Source organism: Triticum urartu, chromosome 2A, assembly GCF_056163025.1.
Source record: "Triticum urartu cultivar PI428250 chromosome 2A, HENAU_Tu73, whole genome shotgun sequence".
Lineage (NCBI taxonomy): Eukaryota > Viridiplantae > Streptophyta > Magnoliopsida > Poales > Poaceae > Triticum > Triticum urartu.
The window spans coordinates 63668661-63693046 of NC_141874.1; the positions used below are offsets into that span (position 1 = coordinate 63668661).

Genomic DNA, 24386 nt, shown 5'->3' on the forward strand with positions numbered 1-24386 from the left:
GGTGTTGGTGGAGGCGGGTGGGTGGACCGGGTAGAGCTCGTCGGGACTATCACATCGGTGGGGCACCATCCGGGTACGGGCGTCCTTGACAGAAAAACCACACATGTCAAATTCAACGGTAACAGGGTTATCACGAGTAAGAGAACGAACAGAAACAAGATTGGTAATGAGTCCAGGAGACACAAGTATGTTAGATAATCATATCGGTGTGGATGTGGAAGGGAAATAAGCATGGCCTATGTGTGTAATGGGAAGTGATGATCCATCACCGACGGTAATGCGATTGGAAGTATGGACGGGATAAGAGGTATGGAGAGTACCGGGGTTGGCAGCCATATGGGAGGTGGCGCCGCTGTCCATGTACCAATCGCCGCCACCCGTGTAGTTGGCCGGCGAGGGGGCGGATTGCAGTGCCGCAAGGAGGGCCGGATCCCATGGAGTCGGCGGGAGCGGCGGTGCCGATGGTGTAGCAGCGTAGGGAGCGGGCGGCGGCGCGGCGTACGGCGCTACAGCGTAGGCTGCTGAGGAGGGCGCGGTGTACGGCGCTGGCAGAAGTGCTGCGTACGGCGCCTGCGCCGCGTACGTCGTCTGGGGCGCGGCGATCAGCGCCTGATGCGTCGCGGGGCGCGGGCCCAAGAGGCCAGGAGCGGGCGGGTGGGGCACTGGCATGCTGTACGCATGCACCAGGCCCGTCCACGGGTTCTGGGCCGCGGCCCAAGGCGCGGTGGCCTGCTGCTGGCGAGGCTGGCCACCCTGGCCATTGCCTTTGCGACCGCGACGCCCACCACGCGGCGGCGATCAGAGGAGGCAGGCGGGGGTGGCGGCCCCTGGAAGGGACCCGCGGGCGGCGGCGGGTACTGCCCGTAGGAGGCCGCCGGAGGAGGAAACCGCGGCGCGGCGGGCGCCTGTGGAGCCGGCGGGGGCGGGCCGCCGCGGGAGGTCCCGGCGGCGAGGGCGACGTGGGTAGCCTTGGTTTTCGCCATCTTCATGCGACGTTCCTCCAGACGCAAATAAGCCACGACCTTGGGGAAGGTTGGCTCCGGGATCAAGGTGAGGTTCGAGGCAGTATTGCCGAACTCCTCATTGAGCCCGGCCGTCAGGGTGCTGAGGAGGAGATCGTCGGAGATGATTTCGCCAAGGTCACAGAGCTCATCTGCAAGTTTCTTGAGACGCATGCAATAATCATCGATAGATGAATCAAGTTGATGAGACCCAAAAAATTCTTGCTGAAGAAAAACCCGGCGTTGGAGTTGGTTGTCGGTGAAGAGCCCGTTGAGTTTGGTCCAAACGGCGAGGGCGTCATCCCCGTCGGTGACCACCGTGTGGAAGAGATTTTTGGAGATGGTAAGGTAGAACCAACGGATGAGCGTAGCATCAATGGTCGTCCACTCGGCATCACCAAGAATGAGGCTGGAATCAACGGAACCGTCGATGTGATCATGGAGATGATACTCGCGGAACACTAGAGAGAAGTATGTTTTCCAGGCGTAGTAGGTGGAGGTGGAGTAGTCAAGACACACGGGGACACGACGGTGGATGTCAAGATCGCGGATGAGAACAGGATCGGGTCCGGCGAACGGGTTGGGGATGGTGGAACCGGAGGCGGATGAACCGGGTGAGGCCATGGCGATGGAGGGAGGTGGCTAAGTGTGGCGGCTGTAGGAAGGCAGCGGCGGCAGGGGGAAGGTGCGGCGGCGGCGGTGATGCGGCAGCGGCAACCTAGGCGCGGCGGCGGCAAGAGCAGAAGCTTTAGGAAGAGGATCGCGTGAGGGAAACTGATACCATATTGTTTGGCAATGCAACTCACATTGATTTGGGTGCATACACGCACGTATATATTTACAATGAGCAGCCCACGGCCTCGACTATACATGGTAACTAGGAGGCGGGGTAAGGGGTTGTTTGGATACAAAGAATTAGATGTGGAGTTTTGAAAAACTGGTTTTTAGAGGATTTTTAGGAAAACCAGTTTTTGTTAGTTTTTCTGTTACGATGAGTCTATACAATCCCTTGTTTGGGTGGAAAAAGGGGAAAACACGATTACACAATTGTCTTCCGCTCGTCCCAGAGGCCATGGCTCTTCGCTAGTAGCCTTCCTCTGCATGTTTCTCTCGTCATCTTCCTTGCATGCTGCATGACACACATGTATGGCTCTCCTGCTAGCTAGCTTATGATGTGTACATGGCAGGCCGACGTAGCAGTGGCAGCGACGCTCGTACAGGTGCACACCGGTATGAAGCAGGACGCTGCCAGCGACGGTGTCAGCCGCGCCCAAGCTGAGCATGGCGGAGATAACATGGCGAGCCGGACAAGCCGTTGCCGGCCGTGGCGACGTTGTCTCGGCAGAGGACGAACATCACGGAGTTCGACGTCGCCGCTGTCATGGTGTCGGTGTTGGACGGCGCCGTTGACGCTCGACGGAGCTACCAGCAAGGACGACTTGGACACAAAAATAGACGACAAAGAATTAATGCATACGTAGACCATGAAGCTCAACCAGCCGATGCATCCAAATAGCCAAAATAGGCCGTGCGCGGTATTGGCCTGCGCGATGGTAGAGAATGCGTTTGTAGAAAAATGACTAATAGTCGTTTTTCTATAAATTGGCTTTTTAAGATTTTATAAAACTCAGTATTACTTATCCACGGATTAGTTAGATATCCCAAATAAGTTTTTAGGTGGTTGTAACAGAAATCACGTTTTTAGAGAGCTGGTTCTCTAAAAACTCTCCATCCAAACAACCCCTAAGGTAGGAAATGATCCTACATATACATGCGATATAATGCCTATACAGAATATATTCAACACAAGCCTTGGCTGTTAGCCCGTGACCTGGTAACCGTCAGTCATTCCCCGGATTGCAGAAACACTGGCAATGCTAATTAACCAGTCAACCGAAAGATAAAATTAGACGATCAGATCTGGGAATCTAGGCATAGAATTTCGTGTACTTTTTTGACCTGGGCGGCAGTGAAATCAAAGCATATTCGCTCCCGTGCGGCCTGGGAAGCAGCGAAGCCGCAATATGGACCGGTGGATCCGCGTTTGACCGTGCGTGCGTGCGATCTCGACGGTTTGGGATCGTGTGTAACGGACAAACTACTCCTTTGCCTAGGTCTCAACGAGCCCAGGATTCTCGGGTTGGGTTCGCCGCCCCGGCATGCATGATTCCTGGAAGAACGAATCCAACTTGTCGACAAGCGGCAAAATTTTATGTTTTGACCATTTTCTGAAACCTATTTAAGATTTAACACTAGTTCAAAAAAAATTCAAGATCTGATCATTTTGCTATCGTTAGAGTCCATGACGATAGGGTCTAACAGCCTACCGTCAGGGACTTTGGCGGTAGGAAACATCACTATCGCCAACCGGGCTGGCGGTAGCCTGCACAACCCTACCGTCAAGGTACTTGGCGGTAGGCACGAGGACGCACTGTGTTCAATACTTTATACTTTTGTGTCTGTACTGATGTTAATTTTTTTTTCAAGAAATGCACGAACGCGGCAGAGGCTGTCACGAGTGAACACATGGTCCACTGACCCCATGACCTCCATGGACTCCTCCATGACAGGGTCGACAAACGGGCACGGCTATGTCCCGCTCGTTGCGGCTTGCGGGACACTAGCTGGCGTCGCCTCAAGAGACGTCACCAGGCCGGCCCAGTAACCACGGCTGGTCTCATCGCAATGTCGCGTGAGGTATCCTCTTTCGTTTTTCCTCCAGTTTTTTTCATATTTTTTTTGTTTTTTCGTCAAATTTTTCTACTCCCTCTGTTCACTCTTATAAAACATTGTAGATATCTCAGACAATGCTCAAAATAATTCAATCTAAGCTGTTTGAAACATCTTATAAAAATAATGGAGGGGTTAGTATTTTAGTATTTCAGAAATATTATATATAGATATATATTAAAAAATACTTTACATTTTCCTAAACTTAATCTTGCATTTAAAAATGTAAAAAAGTATACAAAATATTTATAATGTATATAAAAAATGTTATTTATATGTGCGAAAAGTGTTTGTGAAATTTTCAAGAATGTCACGTGTTAGACGAAAATGTATGTGCCTTAAAAAATTATAATGTGCAAATAAATGTTCTGGCAGTAAAAAAATGGTCATACATTTAGAAAATGTACATTACATTTTGAAGCATATGTTCATCCCATTTAAAAAAAATCTTTGTACAAATGAAATAAAATGTTTGCATAAACAAAACAAATATTTTCATCATTAAAAAAACCGACTTGTATTTTAAAATCACACCTATTTGAAAATAATTTTTAACAAAAAAAGAACTCATGTATTTATTAATGTTAAAAGTATATTTAAAAAATTAGATGTATACAAAAAATATACTTTATGAAGAATGCATATTTTCAAAAATATTTAGCATATATTTTATGGCATATGTTCAATGAGTACAAAAAATATGTTTCCCATATATACAAAAAATGTACAAGGAAAATTATGCATTTGTTGAAAAGAGAACCCAATAAAAATGAAGAAAGTAAAAAACGCCAAAGAAGTAAAACTAAAACAAAATAATCAGTGAAGAAACACAGATAAAAACAATAAGGAAACAAAAAGAACAAAAGTAAAACCTAAGAAAGACAAAAGGTAACATGGAAAACCAAAGTATAACAAAGAAAGGAGAGAAAACTGAAGAAAACCAATGAAAAAATAAATAAAACCAAAGTATATAGAAAAAACAAAGCACAAACAAAAAAACGAACAAGCGACTGCCCCTAATGGGCCGGCCCAATCAGCTCACCTGTAGGCCATTCTTATAAGGAATTAGTATGAACGAGATATAGTCCCTACGGTGGCGCGAGAGCTATTTATCACATTAAACGATCGAAGTGGCAGCGCTCGCTGAAGCCTTCCACCATCAGCCCAGGGCACAGTGCAGTGCTCGTAGCCACTAGGCCACACTTAAGCTCGTGCTAAACTGGGTTCATCACTTTTTCCGCTTCTTTCACTGTTTTGCATTAGTTGCTTCATTTTCTTTCTCTTTCTTCTTTTTTTCTCTTTCCTTTTTTTTCTATTTGGTTTTCTTTGTTTCTTCTGGTTATCCTTTGCTTTATTACCTTTTCCTTACATTGTATATTTTCTGTGTACAATGTGAAACATTTTTATACCTATTTACCATTTTTAAGTACATGATTAAGATACAGTAGAAACATCCTTTATAGTCATTTAACATTTCTGAAAGTCAAAATTAACATTTTTATTAGATAAATATTTTGATGTCTACTTTTATTCATACAGATTGTACTTTTTCTGTATACTTAAGAAACTTTTTTATTATACACCTTTAACAAATTTTAAAATATATCATTAATATTTTTTCACATGTATGTTTTGGTGTCTACTATTTTTTATACAGATTGTACATTTTTCATATAAAGAAGAAACATTTTGATGTGTACATTTTTTTTGCATAATGTATATTTTTTATATATACATGTTCACTTTTTATACACATCGGAAACATTTTCTAAATACATGATTAATATTTTTTTCATATATGTATGTTTTGAAGTCTATTTTGCTCATAAACTTTTTTATTTTTTCATATATATTCGAAATATTTTTTCAATACACATACATCTTTCAAATTCTTATTTAACATTTTTTATATACATGAAAAAAATCGACGGACATTGTGTATTTTCAGTATACTTTTTTGGTATACATGGGAAATATTTTTTCGATATAGATTTAACATTTTTAAAATGTTTTATATAAATTGGTTTTGTAATATACATATATATATATTTAATATTTTTAAGTTTAAGCAAAAAAATGAAGAAACAGAAAAAAAAACTAATATTTTGCATGTGGCCTGTGGCCTGTCTTGCACTGGGCCGGCCAGTCTCGCTTGTGCGCACATAGGGGCACCGCGATAACATCCAGGCTCGATGGGGTCCAATCTGGCTTGCCATGTTCGGTGCAGCATCCAAGCGTAGTATTAACTAGATCGGAAACGCGCCTTGGCGCTTGGTGCCTGGCTGAACGTTTTGTCCTAGCGGTTAAACAAACCGCAATAGTTACTTGGTATAGAATCATTTGTCAAAGTCATGACAGAAGGCAAGGCAATCACATGTACCAAATGCAAAGCAACCACGAGGGAAGTTCATAGGGAATGGAAATATATACTTTACAAAAGCGAGAGATCGGTCGATCAATCCACATCAATCAAGTTTGATACAGACAACGTACTTTTCATGCAGCAAAATCAAGCCACAGTGACAACGCAAGAACAAAAAAACTATCTACTTTCACAGAAGCATATTTTTTGGATAGATCTACCTGATCGTCTTGACTTCCAACCTTTCATACGCCACAACACATGAACCTGCTATGAGTAGTTTGTTCAGTCACTTGAAATATATAACACTTTCTCCATTGACAACAGAGTTATGAACCTTCAACTAACCTTTTCAAAGTTTGGATTATCAGCGACGACTTCCTATGCGCAGTGTCGAAGCCAAAGACACATAAGCGATTTCTTTCAATCTTTGACCAACCTGTAGTTATTCTCACTCTTCCATCCACACCATATAAAAATGAACAGAGGGAGTAAAATAACAAAACATCATGCTTTAGTTAATGCAATAAAATATGAACCCTAACAAACATGAAGGCATAGGATGATGGTTAAGTCAATAGCAAATAAGTAGTGAGAAAATAGGCCACATCACTTACTTCATCTACCTTCTGCAATATACAATACGATCAACACTTCTTTGTTTCATGTAATGACCAGTACCAAGTCTGGGTGTTACTGAAACAGTTAATGGAAAGACCAATGTTGGGGTTTGTAATGTTTCAAATAGATCTGCATAGTAGGAGACAGCTGCAAATCCAAAACTTTGTCACGAGTCACTTTTGATTGTTGATCGGATGTTTTCCCTTTATTAGTACATTGTACAATCTTTTTGCTGGTCAGAATAGGCAACCAATACTAAGCCTTTCATACAACAGTTCATGTCCACAATGTTGTTAAAATCAATTCCATAGATCCATCAAAATAAAATGTTGTTCACAAACCATTCTCTTATGGAAGACCAAATTTTAGCAGTACCAAAATGATCCACGATGCTACTGGTTTTACTAACCGTTATGAAACAAAATCCACACTCTCTAAAAATGAATTACTAAACACCCGATTAGGCAGTGGACACATTTTCTGTGGCTTAGGCAGACCAAATTAAGGAGAATTGAGAACATCTTTGTTAACGTCACAGGGTGTACAATGTACGATGTTCTCAATTCTATTAACTATGAAACATATGTTCTCTATGGTCTTACAACATTACAGAAATTATCTTATCAACGGCTGCATTAAGAAAGAGAACAAAGAAGTCCTAGCAAAATAGCGGATGAGAGCACATTTTAGTATCCACATGAATGAGGTACACACGATGTCGGTCATTGTACCACCTAGCTATCATTTTAACTACAAGCTTTGGATCTTCAGTTGGATAAATCACAAGGCTTTGGTTTCAGTTAGATTTAAAAACTTTGGGCCTTCAGACAACAAATGTACCAGCAATCCACTGTACCTTCTGCTGACCTGGGCGTCGAGGTTGGGGTGACGATGACCTGGCCGCCGGGATTGACGCTGCCGACGACCTTGGGGTCAGGGTAGGGGCTCGCGGCGATCTGGCCATCACGTCCTAGTGCAGTAAAGAGTAAAAGGTTTTCAATATTGTAACAAGCATCAGCTAAAGAAGTGCACCTATATGTAGAACAAGCACATTTGTTGCTGGCTCTCGTCTCACATCACATCTTCCATTCATGTACAAAGACTAACAATCAATCATGGCAAGAATCTGAATCATTTGGCTAACAAGTTGAACAAAATAGAGAAAGAATGGATTGAGGGGAAGAGGACATTGGAGGGGAGTTCATACCTACAGAGGCGGATCTCAGGTTGGCGTGGGTGGCACGAATTGGTCCGGAGAGCTGCGCGCAGCTCAGGGGCGGCGCATGATCCGGCAAGCCGCGTGGGCTCAGGGGCGGCCGGAAGAGCAGTGTGCCGCCGGCGGGCAGGCCGGAGGGGCGACGGCTCAAATTGTAAAGCACTGCATGCTTTTATTTGCTTCATATGAACTGAAATTCAAATCATGAGCAACAATCAGAACAGTTTTAACCAATATATATGGAAGACATAGAACATAACAAAGAGGTAAACAAAGCAAGAGCTGCAAAAATTAAGTAAATTGACCCAAGAAGCATGATAGCAGGCACATCAAATCAAGAATCACAAGAGCATAAAGGAGTGGAAGATAGAAATTAGGGGGAGGCAGAGCAGGTCACCATGCTTCTGAGGCAAGAGAAGCATGGGGTCCATTCTTGGCCAAGTTCAGATATGCAATCTAGGAGTACGAACAGGAAGACCAGTCCGCCTGCGCACTGATGTACATCTTCAAAGGCACTGCACGGCAAAAGAAAATCAGTGCACTAATTAAACAAAAAATAAATAAAGATTCATTTGAGATTAGCGATATCAGACTGTATAGAGAAGCTAACTTCTAGAAACTGGAAATTCTGAGCAAGAAAGATTATATACCAGAATAAACATAGCTTCAGTTATGGAGTTCAGGTTAACTGAGTTCAGGTAGATGCCGTCGTAATAGGTGAAGGGCAGCCCGGTCCTGCTGTTCCTCTTCCTGATGCTGTAGGGCGGCATAATGACCCCTCTATTGAACACCTCCACGTACATTACGCCCCTGGCCACGAGCAGCTGCAATAATAGTTCAAGGAGGAAGGAGATATATCAATAAGCATAATGACAAATGCCAATAGATTTGATACAATTGTAATGCACACTGTTTCCGAATCCCACAAATTTATTGCCTGAGTCAAATCTATAGTACCATTGTATCAAGGCGAGGCAATAAAGTCAAATCTATTTGCAAGTACATGCAAGGGCCCAAAGCACTCCAAAGGATGTTGCACATCATGCGAGGGCCCAAAGCACTCCATGATTTGATACAATGGTACCGCCGAGCCACAAATTGATAAAAGTCATCGATATCCACCAAGTACATGCTAAATAGGCAAGGCAATAAAGTCATCAGCAGGTTCAGCTTGTCTACACAAGTACATGCAAAATAGGCAAGGCAACAAAGTCTTCGTGACCCTCTGCACACGGAAATCTCTGTGAAACTGAAACGCGAGGGCCCAAAGCACTCCAAAGGATGTTACACATCATTGGATGAACTTGTTTCACCTCCTTCCGCCAAGTCAAGGACATGCACTTATAAGGTGCGCACCTCTAATATGCACAAAGTGAGCAGAAGTTAGTTTACAGAAATATGAGAACTCGAATAAATGAATGGAAAGGAATCCAAGTATAACTTTACCTGACTAAATGCCAGTCTCTATCTACATAGCCCGATAGTCCGGATGGAAAGCGAGATGGTCTTGATAGCAACCATCGTCGCCCAGAAGCAACCAAGTGATTTGGCGGTAAGTGCCTAGGAGCCCGAGCGCAAGCAGGGGAATCGCTAGTACAGGCATTTTGATAAAAGACCGTCTATCTACATTAACCGTCTGCAAAAGTTTTATGTCACCAGAATACTGAGTTTTGTCCTGAAACGACACAAGAATCAATCAATGGGCAGTGACTCTTACAAGGTAAAATGATAACAGATCAGTACATAGGAAAGCAAGGAAATAGTAACATGCACATCAAAGCAAGGTAAACAGATAAGATAAATACCTAACAGAAGGGATTACTTCTTCCCGCCTTTCTTGCCCACACTCACTGGGGCAATAACAGGAACAGATGGTTCAGACCTGAAAACCATGGACACAAGGGGGGGAAATTATATCAGACAACAAACATGGGTACATTTTCAGTGGAAGCGATGTCGACTGGCAGAATAACAGTAATCACCTCTTTGCGTCAGCTCGTCAGATGTTCTTTTGGACGATCTTCCCACTAACCGAATCTGCCGTATCGTCGGCCTGTAATGGGAAGTACGACCCTGAAAATGGGAAGTACGACCCTGAATACTCAAGTCCCATGGTAGTCACAGTAACTCTTTAGATATAAGAAATATAGGTGTTCTCTTAAGAAAAAAAAGAGGTGCAGACCACAAACTTTACACTGAATACTGCAGTTACATCAAGACCACCACATCAGAACCTCCTAAACTGAAGCAAAGTAATTTATCAGTAACCTTATCGTGTTCCCATTCCATGTATGACGTTCCCTTTTTTTGTATCTTTGCCGAGATATATATCTTCAGACACCTTGTTAACGTACAAATTAGAAATCCCCTTTTGTCAGACCAAAAGAAGGCTATTCTGAAACTACATCACCAGATTCCAGGAACACCGCAAATGGAGTAATTGTAACAGTAATCCTAAACTGGGACATGCATTAGCCTATATAATTATTACTCGGCAAAACACACTTTCCATAAAAATTAATTACTGTGCTCAAGAAAACCTACTCAAGATGGACGGAACCAACATTCTTCAGCTACACACAGATGGATGCAAGATGAACAGCTACCTAGGCCAGATATTGAATCAAAAGTCATTGATTTATCGAGCAGTGCAGAAAGTAAAAAAAAAAACGAACAGGTGACCATCTCCCAAGCTCATAAAGCGAGCACGAAACCTGAAATTTATCTAACATGAGGCCAACAACAGAACTGGCCAAGTAACAATTTATCCACATAGAATTTCCTTCCTAATTAAGCCAAGCCCCAAATACTCTTATCCATACACAAAAGAACAAAAACATCAACATTCCATGCACAAAAGAACAAGTGTCGCCCTACCAGGAAGGGACAAAAGGCAAGGCAACCACAAAAAAAGCCAGTGCACAAAGTGAATGATACTTTTGGTTGTATCAGAAACAAGACAAGAAATAGAAGGATCTTATTCTCCAGCCTATGCACAACCAGCATATCACCATACAACCGTGTACCTAGCTCTGGAAAAGAAGGGGAGCATAAAGGAGGGGGAGAAGAAGGGTTGACCTGCAGATCAGTAACCAGAGATGAGCACCCATAGATCGAAGGAGGCATCGACCAGGGGATTGAGCCACAGAGGACCAATCTGCAGGTATAGAAAGGGAAAAAAACAGAGATTAGCAGAATCCAATCACCAAGAACAGGAGAAAATAGACACATACCTAGAGATCGACGAGTGCATCAGTAGATCCGGCGGAAAGACTGGAAGAAAGAGGGGACCTGCAACCAAACGAGATCCCAAATCAACAAAAGGCTGGTAAATAAATGGAACCATCTCCCTCGCTGCCTCCTCCTCATCTTGTTGGCGCTCACAGGCGGCGACGTCCAAGCAAGAGAAGGCAAGGGGGTGGACTGACCTAGCGGCACGCCTCTATAGCTCGAGCTCGGATTGGGGCGGCGTCAACATGCGAGAGGCAGCAGGGGAACGAGCAGCCACCATGGCGCCTTGCCGGCGACCCTGAGCCACGACTTGTGTTAGTCATCAGGGGCGTAGAGCTCGCTCTCCCTCACGGACAGCGCTCACCTGACGAGGACGGCGGCGAGCATGCCGTGGTGCGAGTCTTGGACCAGGTCCGGGTGCCTCTCCACACGCACGGGCAGCGCGCCTCGACCCCGACACCGGATCCGACACCGCCATGAGCCGCTCGACGGGGCAGGGGCTGGAACTGCACGGCGGCGGGGCAGGGAGGCACGGGCGGGTCTAGAGTTTGAAGGGGCGGCGAGCTGGGCGACGCCATGGGTTGCGTGCGGTTGGCTAGGGTTCCGAGGGAGGAGGCGGCCGCGGTGGGTGGGTGAGGAGCGGCGACAAGGAGCAGCAGCCGCCGCGGTGCTTCTCTGAGGGCGGCGGCGCGAGGGGGAGGGGGCAGCGACGCGAGGAGAAGGGGGAGGGGGCGGCGGCGCGACGAGACGGGGTAGGGCAGTGGCTTCAACGCGAGAGAAGGGGAGGGGCGGCGGCTTCAACGCGAGAGAGATGCGAGAGAGAGACCCGGCCCAGTGTCTAGCTGATTGGGGAGGCAGCAACCAATGATGAGAAGCCACTTGGCATAGGATTAGGTGAAATCTCACAAATACCCTCGGCGGGGCACGGGAATTTCGGCGGTGGCATGAGATCTTTTACCAGTGGAGCACGCCGACGGGCCGCACGGGACGCGCCCCAGCCCAAGCAAATGACGTGCGGGGCCCATCTGCTGGTTACCCCACACGTCAGCGAGATCAGAACGAATCCGCGAAGTGAGAGAGACCGGGAGGGGGCGGTAACTATTCATTGCTACAGGCGCGCGGGGTCGATCCGACGGCCAGAATCCTTCACCGCATCGATCTAACGGATAGAAACGCATCAAGCAAACGGATCGAATGGCCAGAATGCTCTGAACTCTGAGGAGGCGCGGGAACGACTCGATCCCTTATTTCTCGATGTCGTGTCTTTGCCTAAAAAACATACGTATATATTTAATGTCGTGTCTTTCTTCTCTTGGGGAGCAAGTTACTAGGGGCGGCAGCTAGTCGTCCCGATCGGATCAGATTTTCAGGCGAGGCTGCTGCCGTCGGCTCAGCATCAACCTCTGTGCGGATCTTATTTTCCGGCAGGATTTCGCCGTGCCGTAGGTTCACGGTCCATTTCCTTGCAAGAGATCGTCTGTGTCGAAACAATGTTACGACGAGCGTTTGCTCAGCTGCCGGCAGATCTATTTGTTATTGCATCTAGCCGTCGTTCCTACTCCATGCTACGGCAGCTTCATCACTTCCATTGGCACCTAGTGCCAGCCGACGGTTTCCCCCAAATACAGTTGCAGGATAACAGGAGAGGAGACTGACTTTTCAGTACCCAGGTGTCCCATTATCTTTGGCCGTTCGTTGTGGTTGTCCCGCCTCGTGATCCAATCCTTGGTCTGGCGCAAATCTATGATTTGCAGTGCTCTGCAGTCCTTTGTACTATATTAGCAAACTGATGCACGCATGAGGCACTGTATGGACGTGAAAGAAAGCCACCTTCTGTTACATCCCATCATTCCACATCATTGGCTCATCTGCATGTGTGAGACCGCAGGAGAGAGAGGGTTCTTTTTTCTCTCTGAGAGAGAGGTGCTGTGAGGGAGAAGGGAGAAAGAGGCGTTGTGTCAGAGAGAGAAAAGAGCAGAGACAGGCGTTGTGTGTGAGAGACGGAGAGAGGAGAGAGAGGGTGCAAGAGATAGAAGAGAGAAAGGAGCATCAGCACTTCAGCAGAATATTGTGTAGTCTGTACTCAACTGCGCTGTTCTTCCATCTTCTTAGCAAAATAAAAAAAATTGGAAAGGATGTGGATGCTGCATTGGGCCAATCAAAGCTATTGTTGGCATCGGACGTCACATGACTACAGTGGTCTGACCTGCTATGAAAAAATATGTGAGAGAGAGCTCCCTCGTGCATGCAGAATCTGTGAAAGAGAGCTCCCCTCGTGCATGCAGAATCTGCATGTGAGAGACATGGCATGGGAGAGAGAGATGTGACCTGTCTTGTCAATAGTAACCAGCATGCACACCAGCAGAACCTGAGGCCAACTCCACCGCGCGACTCTAAACGGACGTCCGTTTTATCCTGTTTTTGTCCCTTTGGGTAGGGATTTGGGGTCGTGTCCGGGCCTGTCCTGGGATGCGGTGGCCGTGCGCCCACCACGCGGACGCATCCCGGCCGCATCTTGTCCGCGTATTATTTCTTTGCAAGTCATTAACTTTATTTCATCATTCATTTTTAGTACATGGAAAATGCATCATCACATTTTGACTAGTAAAGTAAGGTCAAAGAAAACAAGAACCACAAGAAAACATTTTAGAAGATACCCAATTTCCATAACTGCTCCCTTGAGTTGGGTTAGGGCCTTCTCGATGCACTCGTTGTTGATCTGTGGAGGAGGGTCGATCTGGCACCCTCCTTTCTTCTTCAAGCCAGAAGGCTCGATCTGGCATCCTCCTTTCTTCTTCAAGCCAGAAGTCGATATTGCTTCCTCCTCACACCTAGTCTCGTGTCTAGCCTCTAATCTAGCATCAAGTGCACTTGTCTCATTTACAGCCTCTATGCTAGCTAAAAGTGCACGAACATGTACTAAATTTCGCTCTATCAATATATCGATGTACTCTTCTTCCCAATACCAAAACTTGCATCCGTTCTACACAAAAAAATTTGAAATTAGCACAACTAGTTAAATCTAGAGCACAAACCGAAGCTAAAAAAAGCGCATACCCCATCGTTTAAGCACTTGATGAACACCCATCCGGGATGTTCCGACGTTGTAGACACGCGTCGCACGACCATCCTTGGGCAGTGGTCGCACTTAATGAGTGGCAACAGTGCGCCGGCGAGCTTTTGGGCAAGCACCGAGCCTGGCCGACCGCCATTCGTGTTTCTGCCGGCGGACCGCCGACGGTGCAGATCCGAGCGGCTAGAGGAGGAGCCACTGCCTGCATGTGGCCTTGCGGCCCTGCCAGGGCCTTCCGGCGAGGTGCCCGGACAGTCCATGGCGTGGCCCGGCCTCCCACAGCCGGCCGAGCTCAAGACCGACCGGATCCGCCCCAAAACCGGCCGACGGGTGCGCAAACCAGGTGGCCGTGGTTGGGTAGCTCGGCGGCGCCGAGGGGAAGGGGTTGGGCGAGCTCGCGTCCGAACTGCACGGCTGCAATGGCAGCGGCGGCGGCGGCGGCGACGGGAAGAGTGGGGAAGAGTGGAGGGGGTGCGGCCGGAGGGAGGGAGGGGGCGGATAGAAAAAGGCCCGTCTTGTGCCACTGACGGGCGGGCCAGGGGAAGACACGCGCAGACGACTCGCGTGTCCGCGTGGTGTCCGTTTCACCCCAAAAGCGGCGCAAACTTGGGCCGCGGATGGGTCGAAAGCGGACACAAAGCGGACAAAAGTCAGTTTGCTCCCGCGCGCTGGGCCACCTTTTTTGTCCCTTTTACCCCAAACGGACGTCCGTTTTGTCCTATTTTTGTCCCTTTGGGTAGGGATTTGGGGTCGTGTCCGGGCCTGTCCTGGGATGCGGTGGCCGTGCGCCCACCGCGCGGATGCATCCTTTTGCCCCATCCTGTCCGCGTCTATTTTAAAAAAAGGGACGTTTCAAATGCCAAGCCCCAGTTCACGACCCCAGTTCATCACGTCGGCAACAAAGCCAGCGGCCTACACGACCATCGCCGACAACACAGCCAGCCTCCAAAATGAATAGTTGTCCTCGCCGGCAACACAGCCAGCGGCCGGCAACACAGCCGGCCTCCAAAGTGAATGTTTTTTCGCCGGCACACTGCCAGCGGCCCAGCGGGCGGGCGGCACCCATGCCAGCTTCCAAAAAGAACGGCCACGCCGATCGGACGACCTAGTTCAGGCCTTCGGCGTCGAGCATCTCCTTCTGCTTGGCCTCGAACTAGGCCCTCGTCTTGTCGCTCATCTTCGACAAGTCCACGCTCATGATCGCAAGGGCCAACTCCTTCGCTTTGGTGGCGGCATTGGTGGCCTCGATGTCGAGCTGCCTCTGCCTGGCCTTGACGTTGTCGGCCTCGATGTCGAGCTGCCTTTGTCGGGCGGCCTCTTCCATGTCGAGTTGCCTTTGCCGGACCGCCTCCTCCATGTCTATCTTCCTCTTCTTGGCCGCCTCCTCCATCTCAAGCTTCTGTCTTTGGAGGTCTAGGTATTGCTTCATTTGCTCGTCCTTACTTTGTCGCTTCTTCTCGTCCCTCACATCCTTATGTGACATCATGCCATGCAAAGTCTCATGCAAGGCCATGGTTGAGGCGTCACGTATGTCGTCCCCTCGGCCTCTTCAACGCCTCGCCATCCCCACCTCCGGCGAACTTGGTCGTTTTCTTGCCTCTCTTCCTTTGAAGTTCACGGTATTGATCCCTGAACTTAGGGCAATTGTTGATGAGCGTCCAACAATGCGTAAGAGTGAATGGCTTGTCATTGTGCCGGGCCTTGAATGCCTCCAAAGATTGAAATGCTTACACCACATGATCAACAACAAGTGAACATGCAAACATATACACGGCCGAAGTATCATGGCCGTAGCAAGGAAAGGGCTAGAAAGAGAAGCGCATACCATGTCCCCAACACCGAGACCACTCACGGATCGTGCTTCAACGCTCTCAAATGCGGCACAATACTTGTTGCACTCTTGTTGGATGAACAACCATCTTTTTTGAATCGAACCGATGCCACGGTTGCTTGCAATTTGGTAGGGCTCAAACATCTTCCTTTCATGGAATGTTTTGTGAACTCTCGTCCAAAAAACAATGCCCTTTTGTTGCGCGTCGGTCCTTGGATCTTGGCTAATCTCCATCCAACATTGACAAATCAACTTGTCCTCATCTTGTGTATATGAACCGGTGCGAATGCTCTTCCGCTTCTTTTGTGTTTCCGCTCTTTGGGTGAGCTCGTCTATGAACAATGGAGCGCCACTAATATCAACATCATTGGCTTCATCTTCATCTTCACCTTCGACATAGATGTCGTCGTCTTCATGCCACGAATCACCATGGTCGTAGTCAGCACGGTCGTCGGCCTCCTCATCGGGCACGTACTGGGCGCGGCCATCCTGACTTTGGGTCTCCTCGGGGTCGTAGGCACTGCCATGCCCACCCTGGAAGATCACGTCCTCCATGTACCTGTTGTAGAAGGGGTCGTCCACCGTCGGCGTTGAGGATGGCATTCCGTCAAACAACACGCGGGGGGCCGGCATGGTGCCTGTGAACGGTGCACGCGCCTGCTTTCTTTGCATCTCGACGGACGGCCGCCCGCCGCTGCTGGACCCAGGCGTGACGTTGAGGTCGATGACGGCCGCGGGGCATGGTGTGGACGGCGCGAACAAGCCCACGTCCGATGACGCCGAGAAACGGGTCTGGCCGTCGTGCCTGGGCGGAGGAAAGCCGGGCGACATGGGCGCGACGCGCGATGTCGGCGACTGGCAGTGCGTAGGCCGGGCGACCGACGAGCCTGTGCTCGCTGGGCCGACGGCCGCTGCATGGAACCCCGCCGGACAGCCCATGCCAAGCATGAGGATGGCGTGCGCTTTGTTGACGAGGTCCTCCTTCTCGTCGGCAGCGGCCTTGCGCCGCGCGGCCTCCAGCTCCTCGCGCTGGGCGGCGAACTTGGCCGCGGCGGCATTGATCTTGACGGCCGCTCTCCGTTCCCTCCTCTTCGCCGATTCCGCGTCCAACTTGACGATCTCCTCCGGCATGCACTCCGACCGCGGCTTCCTTGGCGCCTTCTTGTTCACCTTTGCGGTCGGGTCGACGGCCAGACCGCCGGAACTCGGCGGGGCGTCGGCCATGGACGGGGGAGAGAGGGGGTTGCGGGAGGGACGTGGGAGGGTTTGGGGGAAATGGCGCCAAATAAGCGTGGGGGGTGACAAGCGCGCGCGTCCCGCCCGTCCGCGCGCTGTCCGTTTCACCCCAAAACCGGCGCAACTTTGGGCCGAGGATGGGTCGAAAGCGGACACAAAGCGAACAAAAGTCCGTTTGCGCCCGCGCGCTGAGCCGTCTCGTTTGTCCCTTTTACTCCAAACGAACGGGGGCGGACAGGATAGGGTCGAGCGGTGGAGTTGGCCTGACCTCCGTGCCAAGGCTACCACGGCGCTGTCCGTGACATGCAGCCACGCCTATCCTGTCTCCCGCAGCCTAGGACTAGCTCTGTTCTACTCTGTAAAATGAATGCTTAATTAACATGCAACGCAAATGACATGCTGCTGTCAAGTCCTCGGCACGAATCTTCAAAACACAGGACGCGCTGGATAACCGGGTGTCGGGGCACCCGGGTGCTGTGACGCCTTTCCGAACAGGAGAGGAGCTCCTCCCTTCAGCATCTTCGAACCAAACCGGGCCATTCCGCGTAGTTGTTTCTCAACTGCAGAGAATTCGGCTGGTGATTCTGCTGACCCTACAAAGGGCAATGGCACAAGCTTTGATCAGAGGCTTGCCATGCTGGTGAGCATCGGGGACTGCGTCAAGCGGCACGGGCTCAGGATGCTCTTAAGGGATCTGCACTTTAGGGGGGAAGATGCCCCCGTCTGCTACGCCTGGTGCGATCCTTCCCCGCAAATGCATGTAACCCAGGGGATCTCGATGGCGATCAACGTCAACAAGATGATCGAAGTGGGCTGCCAAGTCAAAATTCTGATGGCGGATTGGTTAGCTCGGATGGATCATCACATCGGTGGCAAGGTCGGTGGCGATCTGAGTAAGGTACGTGATGTTGGCCTGTACAACATTGAGATGTGGAGAGCGGCCGGCATGGATCTCGACAGGGTCGAGCTCGTGTGGCTGTCGGAGCAAATAAGCCGCCACGTGGACGAGTTCTGGCCGCTTGTCATGGATGTTGGCAGAAAAAGCGACACGAAAAGAATAAAAAAGTCGCTCTGCGTTCATCGCACGGATGATACGAGGGGCCATGGGAGCTTAGATCCCTACTTGTTTAGGGATTTCACTCCTGCCGAGATATTCCATCCTTGCTTGCAGTGTGCCGGCATAGTGCTGTTTCACCATCAGGCAGACATATGACTGCTCGACGCAGATCAGCGTGTTGCCCACATGTTAGCCAGACGATACTGCAACCGCCTGCAGATGAAAGATGGACTGGTTGCTCTATTCCACAACGTGCCGCCTAATTTGCTCGAGTACCCGGAACATGAGGCGTGGAATGATCCCAGATGGGCCATCTTCATGGAGGACGATGAGGAAAACGTCGGCTGCAAAATAAATAAAGCCTTCTGCCCTCCAAAGGTCGCAAAAGGCAACCCTTGCTTCGAGTACATAAGATGTATAATTTTCCCTTGGTTTGGAAAATTCGAGGTGGTTCAGAACGAAGGGAATTGTGGTGCGACGTTTTTTAGCATGGAGGAGCTTACTGTTGCCTATGAAAGTGGCATTCTGCATCCCGCCGACGTGAAAGATGCGCTTGAGAAGGCAATAAACATGATGTTGCGGCACATCAATGATCGCCTCAAAAGCAACACCGGAGGCAAAGAACTAGTGGAAGCAATGGAGCAGCGATTCAGCATACCGTGGTGACACTACGTTCTTTAGCATGTTTTTTTATTTTAGTTTTTGCTTGCACAAACAATTAATCAGGGCACCCATCCAGTGGAAAACAAAGTCGAAAAAATGAATAAGAAGTTGGTTAAAGATAAGGGAGGCGGCAAGCAGGCTAAGCGTCTAAAGTCTTAAGTCGCAGATATTCATGTGAGCGCATGCGACATGTATAGCACAAGGCTGCAAACCGAAGAGGAAACACTACAGCAATTCTGATTGATGAAATGACAAACTGAAGAGGAAAAACATTGGTGGACATATGCATTAAACTGTTGGTGACAAAATGCATGTTTTCTGCTATGTTGTTTTGCACAATAAACTTGCAGCAAAGATTTAAAAAATGAACATCATGGTGTAAGAATTTATTAGGCAAGACTAAAAGAGACAATAAAAACAAGTCTTGAATGAAAAAAGAGACAAGACTAAAGCGGAAAAAAAAGACTTCATTTCATGGTTCTGCATGAACTGACTGCTCACTGAAAACTCTGAATCTCAAACATGTTAAAACCGATTTCGCTCATAAAGAGAAAGGGCTGTGAGATCGACTAAAACAATGGACGGAACTAACAAACTGCATAAATTGAACATTTCCGTTTTCTTGAACCTATACTTATACTAAGAGTGGGATTTAGTGTGCTGGAGTGTAGCCACTACTTTTGCGTCAAAGATTAAGACGATAGTAGTGCCTGTTCCCCCCCCCCCCCCCCCCCCCCCCCCCCGGAAAACCACTACCAGTGTAATATATCCAGAAAAGGGGTAAAATGCAGCAATAAAACTAAAGAGTTCAGATCAAAAGGTGCGGACCATGCTACCTAGTTTGTTTTGAATCAACAGACATACCATTCGCTAGGTGGTCAACTGCATGGTAAAACTTTACCCCTTCGCTCAGTAAGCCCTTTTTTTCGTCAATTGCATGGTATGTCTGTTTAGACTAAAGACAAAGAAATCATTATGAGACAAAGTTCTTTGTCTTCAGTCTTTGTATACCATGCAATTGAACCACCATGCTTAGACTAAAGACAAAGAAAGAAACTAAAGAAAAAGACTGATAAAAGGAAAAATGATGAGAAAGTAGTAAAATGAAGAAAGAGGAATGATAAAACTTAAGAAGCCTACTGACTGACAACAAAAAAACTGAAGAATGACTCGATACACACCGTACTGAACTGAACACTCAACAAATAATAAAATGATAAACAATATGTTCTAAAGATTGATGAAATATACACCGTGAGACTAGAGATAATACTGAATTAAATATAATACTGAATTCTGCCAGTGTCAAGTTCAGTAAACACCACAGCGTTCCATCAGTCGCTCCGCCTGAAGGCTTGGCGACCTGAAACCAATGCACTCACGGTCACAAGTTGACTGCGTTGTTCTACCTTCTACGCCGAGAGACCTTCTGCTGTGTGTAAATTCATTACTGTGGTGACTAGCTGACTGCTGCTTTTACAGGAAAGCATCAGCCTCAGATGATGAAGCTCTATTGTATGAGATTATTTGGACGACAAGGAATGATTTCATTTTCAATGGCATACACCCCAACCCCAGTGTATACAATTGCAGAAGAAAATTCAAGGAGCCTGGATGGCTTGTTTCATAGAGCTACAGAAAGAAGCCTGGATGGCTTGTTTCATGGCTTGCGTCAAGGCCTTTCATTAGATCATTGGAAGTCACTACCCCACTTCCTTGAGCCTCTTTGTTTCAATTTGCATAGGCAGCTTTATCTTCTTGTAATTCATAAGCAAAAAAGTTATATAAATACACGCAGTACGAATTATCCTACTGTTTTCCGTAAGAAAAAGGAGAGATGGCTGCAAAAAACAGCGGGCGGCAGCGCTAGAGCGAACAAACGAAGAGGACAAAGGGGCTGAGCGCAGAGGAGGGGTAAACAGAGGGAGAAGCTCGACGAACCTGTCTCGCGGCCGGCGACGGGCGACGACCGGTGGTTCCGCCCCCGCGGACCACCACTCGCTCATGGCGCGCCTGATGGGAGAGCCCCGCTGGCCCCCTCTCCATCTCCTTCCTCCCGCTGCTTGCCTCCCCCTTCCCCCTGCTGCTCGTCGGCAACTCCCCTTCCCCCACCGCCTCCCCCTCTCCTCCCGCTGCGCTGGCTCACCGACGAACTGACATGACATGGGCCTCATGTAAAACCGGATCGGGCTCGAAACAACGACCCGAAAAGCCCACCTATGCAAACGTGCGAACCAGAGACAGACAAACCACGCGCCGGAGCACTGAGATTCGTGAGAGAGATTGAATGGGTCAGAATTTGACTTACAGCGAAATGAAAACCAGTCGACTAATTTCTTAGTAAAAGTGTTAACTGTCGTTGTTGTACTAAATCAACGATAGTTAATATGATAATATGGATCGGAGGGACTGGTGAATACAGAGACCACGTTACCTGAAAAACAAGCTACATCGTTAGACAATGGTTCTCACTTTCAGTTATTTCAGTAGGTGCTGACATATTTCACTTTTGATCAGCATGTTCCAGTATTTTGTAGTACATTCAAATAAATTTCAAAGTTTTGTAAAAAATGCTTAAGTTTTGCACCCGCAAAAAAATGCTTAAGTTCTGGGTTTGATTTCAATGAATTTTAAATGAAATTTTATGTACTTTGACTGAAACGCAATCGAAAATTTCAGAAACATGTGGCCGAAATATTTCCAAAAACGAAACTGAAACCAATTGCCACATGAGAGTATCCTGTGGAAATCAAGTCGCAATGAAAACTTGATGCAAATAAAGTTATAAAAAGTTCTCCAAACAATATTGTATGCTATAAAAAGGTGGTGTTATATAAGCATGTGAAATTTGAAGTTCATATCCTGATATTCATATTCATTGCAAAGGTAATAAAAAAATCATCCATGAATAGCAAAAAAGTTCTCCAAGGCGGTCCGAACATAGAGTGTGGCCAGGCCGGCCCTACCGCAGCGGCCTACGCAAACCTGGATAGGGTTTGGAGGAAAGCACGACTCTCAGACCGACGCCACCATAAACGGCGGGAAAGGGGAGCGCAGCGCCGCAAAGGCATGCACCAACACCAACCAGGGCAGCCCCCTGAACTCGCATGCCGTCAGACGCCATCCACCACCACAGACCAGATCCACAACGACCTCTGCCCAACCGACCCGACTACGTCGGGTCACGCCTGCAAGCCGACCCCATGAACCTCATTGATGCCCGAGAGTAGCAGGCCGCCCCACCACTGCCTAGAGGACCTCGAGCAGCGCATCCGCCCTTGCATGAGCACACAAGTCGTCGCCTTTTGCGCGCCACCGCCTGCATCAGACGTGCCCGAGCCTTGCCGGCGAGGAGCCCTGCACCGCTCGCCACCATTGGATATGGGCCGAGCCCAGATCAGGCCATCGCCACGGATGTGAGGCCACATTGTGAAGCCCCCCCACCGTCGCCAACCCCCGCCACCGCGCCCCTCGCCGGCGCCACGCCACTGCTCGATTGCCCGTGTGTGAGGGCATCTCCAGCCGTTGGCCCCCCAGGGGGCGTCTAAAAGCGCCGCCTGGGGGTGAGCCGGCGCAAAAAATGGCCCTGGGGGCGAGTCGGTCCCCAGCCGTCGGCCCCCAGGGCCGCCCACAGGCGCGTATTAAGAAAAGGACTGTTCGGCGAAGTTATGATAAAAACTAGTTAAATTTCGGCCAAACATGGCAAATTTTGGTGAAATTCGCGCATTTTCATTACATTAACCTAATCTAAAAAAGAAAAGGACTGAAGTCGTCGCCGCCATCGTCGTCGTCGGCCTTCTCCTCCTTGACGCGGGCGCCCCTGCTGGACCCCTGCCCGGCGTCACCATGGCGGACTGGCGGCGGCGCGTCGTCGTCGTCGTCGCTGTCGCATAAGACGACGACCCCGTCTTCAACGCGGCCGCGTCGGCGCTCCTCGAAGCGGCGCAGGGCGGCGCGCTGGCGCTCCTTCTCCTTATCCCGGCGCGCCTTCTCCATCGCAATGGAGTCCTGGCGCGCCCATTCTAGGGCCGCGTCGTCGTCGTCGAACTCCGCCTCCACCGGCGGCAGCCCCGGCTCCGTCTTCACCGGCGCCAGCCCCGGCTCCATCTTCGGCTTGACGAAGCGCGGAGGAGCCGACGAGGAGGGGGCGCGCCGGCCGCCCTCGTTGATGACGATGCCGACGCTGCGAGTGCGCCGACCGATTGGCGTCTCCGCCGCAGGCTCGGCCTTGACGCCGAGAAGCGCCGGAGAACCGGATGAGTGGAAAGATGAGCGAGAGGAGGAAGACGAGGAGGAGGCGAACCTCCTTGGCGCCCATGCGCGTCGGTGTTGCGACGGGGCGGCCCCCGTCGCAGGATAGGTCAACGGCGGGTTGTTGCCGCCGTCGAGGTGCGTCAGCACGCCCTCCAGCATGCGGCCCGGGACGCCCCACCACAGGTGGCGCCCCACGCTATTCTTCACGCCGCCGACCATCGGCGCATCGTTGGTGGAGGCCAGGCGCTGCTGCTGGCGGCGCTGGAAGTACGCCGCCCAAGCCGCGTGATTGCCGCCGGCGTACTGGGGAAGGGAGCGCTCGTCGTCGGTCAGGGAGGCACGCGCGACCTCGACCTCCTCGGCGAAGTACGTGGGCTTCGCCACGGTGTCGGGTAACGGGGGAACGGGCACTCCCCCGTCGCTGAGCCGCCACCCCATCGGCCCGGCGCGCATGTCCGGCGGTGCCTGGATGTTCGCCTGGAACAGGAGCCAGGACTCCTGTTCGCGGAGCGAACGCCGACTGAAGCCGTTCGCCGCCGCCTCGTCTCTGGGGAAGCGCTCTGCCATGGCGACGGGCTCGGCGGTGGTAGAGAGGGAGAGAGAGGGGCTGCCGGTGGCGCTCGGGAGAGGAAGACGGAGACGGAGAGAGAGGGGCTGGGCGGCGGCGAGGGGCGAGTCTGGTGTGGGCACCGGCGAGAACCGCCGGCTTTTATAGCCGCTCCGTGCCGTGTGTACGCGTGTGAGGGAGGGGAGGCGTCGGCGCGCCGTCCCGAGACGCGCCGCCCGTGAGGAATAAATGACAAGGCTGACCGGCGGCAGCCTTGCCATTGATTCCCCGCAGGAACCGAGGCAGTTGGGGGGAAGACGAGCCGTCGTGTCCCTGACGTGGCTGGCCCGCGGCTTTTTCGCGCCAAAACAGTTCGCCCCGGCGCCCCCGGGCGCCCCCCAGCGCGCCGGGTTCAGCCTGGGTCCGCCGGCGCTGTTTTCGGCCCAGGCCGGCGAAAATCAGGCTTCTGGAGGCGCGACTGGACCGCTTTTTCGGCGCCGACGCAAAAAAAAACGTCTGGGGAGGCCTTTCTGGGGGCGCGGCTGAAGATGCCCTAAGGTTCAT

At 49.7% G+C, this 24386-nt stretch overlaps 1 long non-coding RNA gene and 1 pseudogene across 5 annotated transcripts; one reads left to right on the forward strand and one right to left on the reverse strand.

Moving 5' to 3' along the window:
• Positions 1–6108: 6108 nt before the first annotated feature.
• LOC125535605 (uncharacterized) lies at positions 6109–11968 on the reverse strand. 5 transcript variants are annotated; one of them, XR_015615738.1, is made up of 14 exons: positions 11526–11966; positions 11359–11459; positions 11164–11221; positions 11009–11087; positions 10475–10536; positions 9913–10003; positions 9736–9812; positions 9377–9605; positions 8888–9288; positions 8581–8754; positions 8328–8445; positions 7922–8120; positions 6442–7684; positions 6109–6360 (listed from the first exon to the last, which is right to left on the reverse strand). It is a non-coding gene; the product is annotated as an uncharacterized LOC125535605 (long non-coding RNA). The 5 variants fall into 5 exon arrangements; XR_015615740.1 differs by lacking the exon at positions 10475–10536 and having other exon boundaries at positions 6442–6549; positions 7571–7684; positions 11526–11965; XR_007294734.2 differs by lacking the exon at positions 10475–10536 and having other exon boundaries at positions 11526–11968.
• Positions 11969–17935: 5967 nt separating this feature from the next.
• LOC125540968 (tyrosine--tRNA ligase 1, cytoplasmic pseudogene) lies at positions 17936–19024 on the forward strand (annotated as a pseudogene).
• The last annotated feature ends 5362 nt before the right edge of the window (positions 19025–24386 follow it).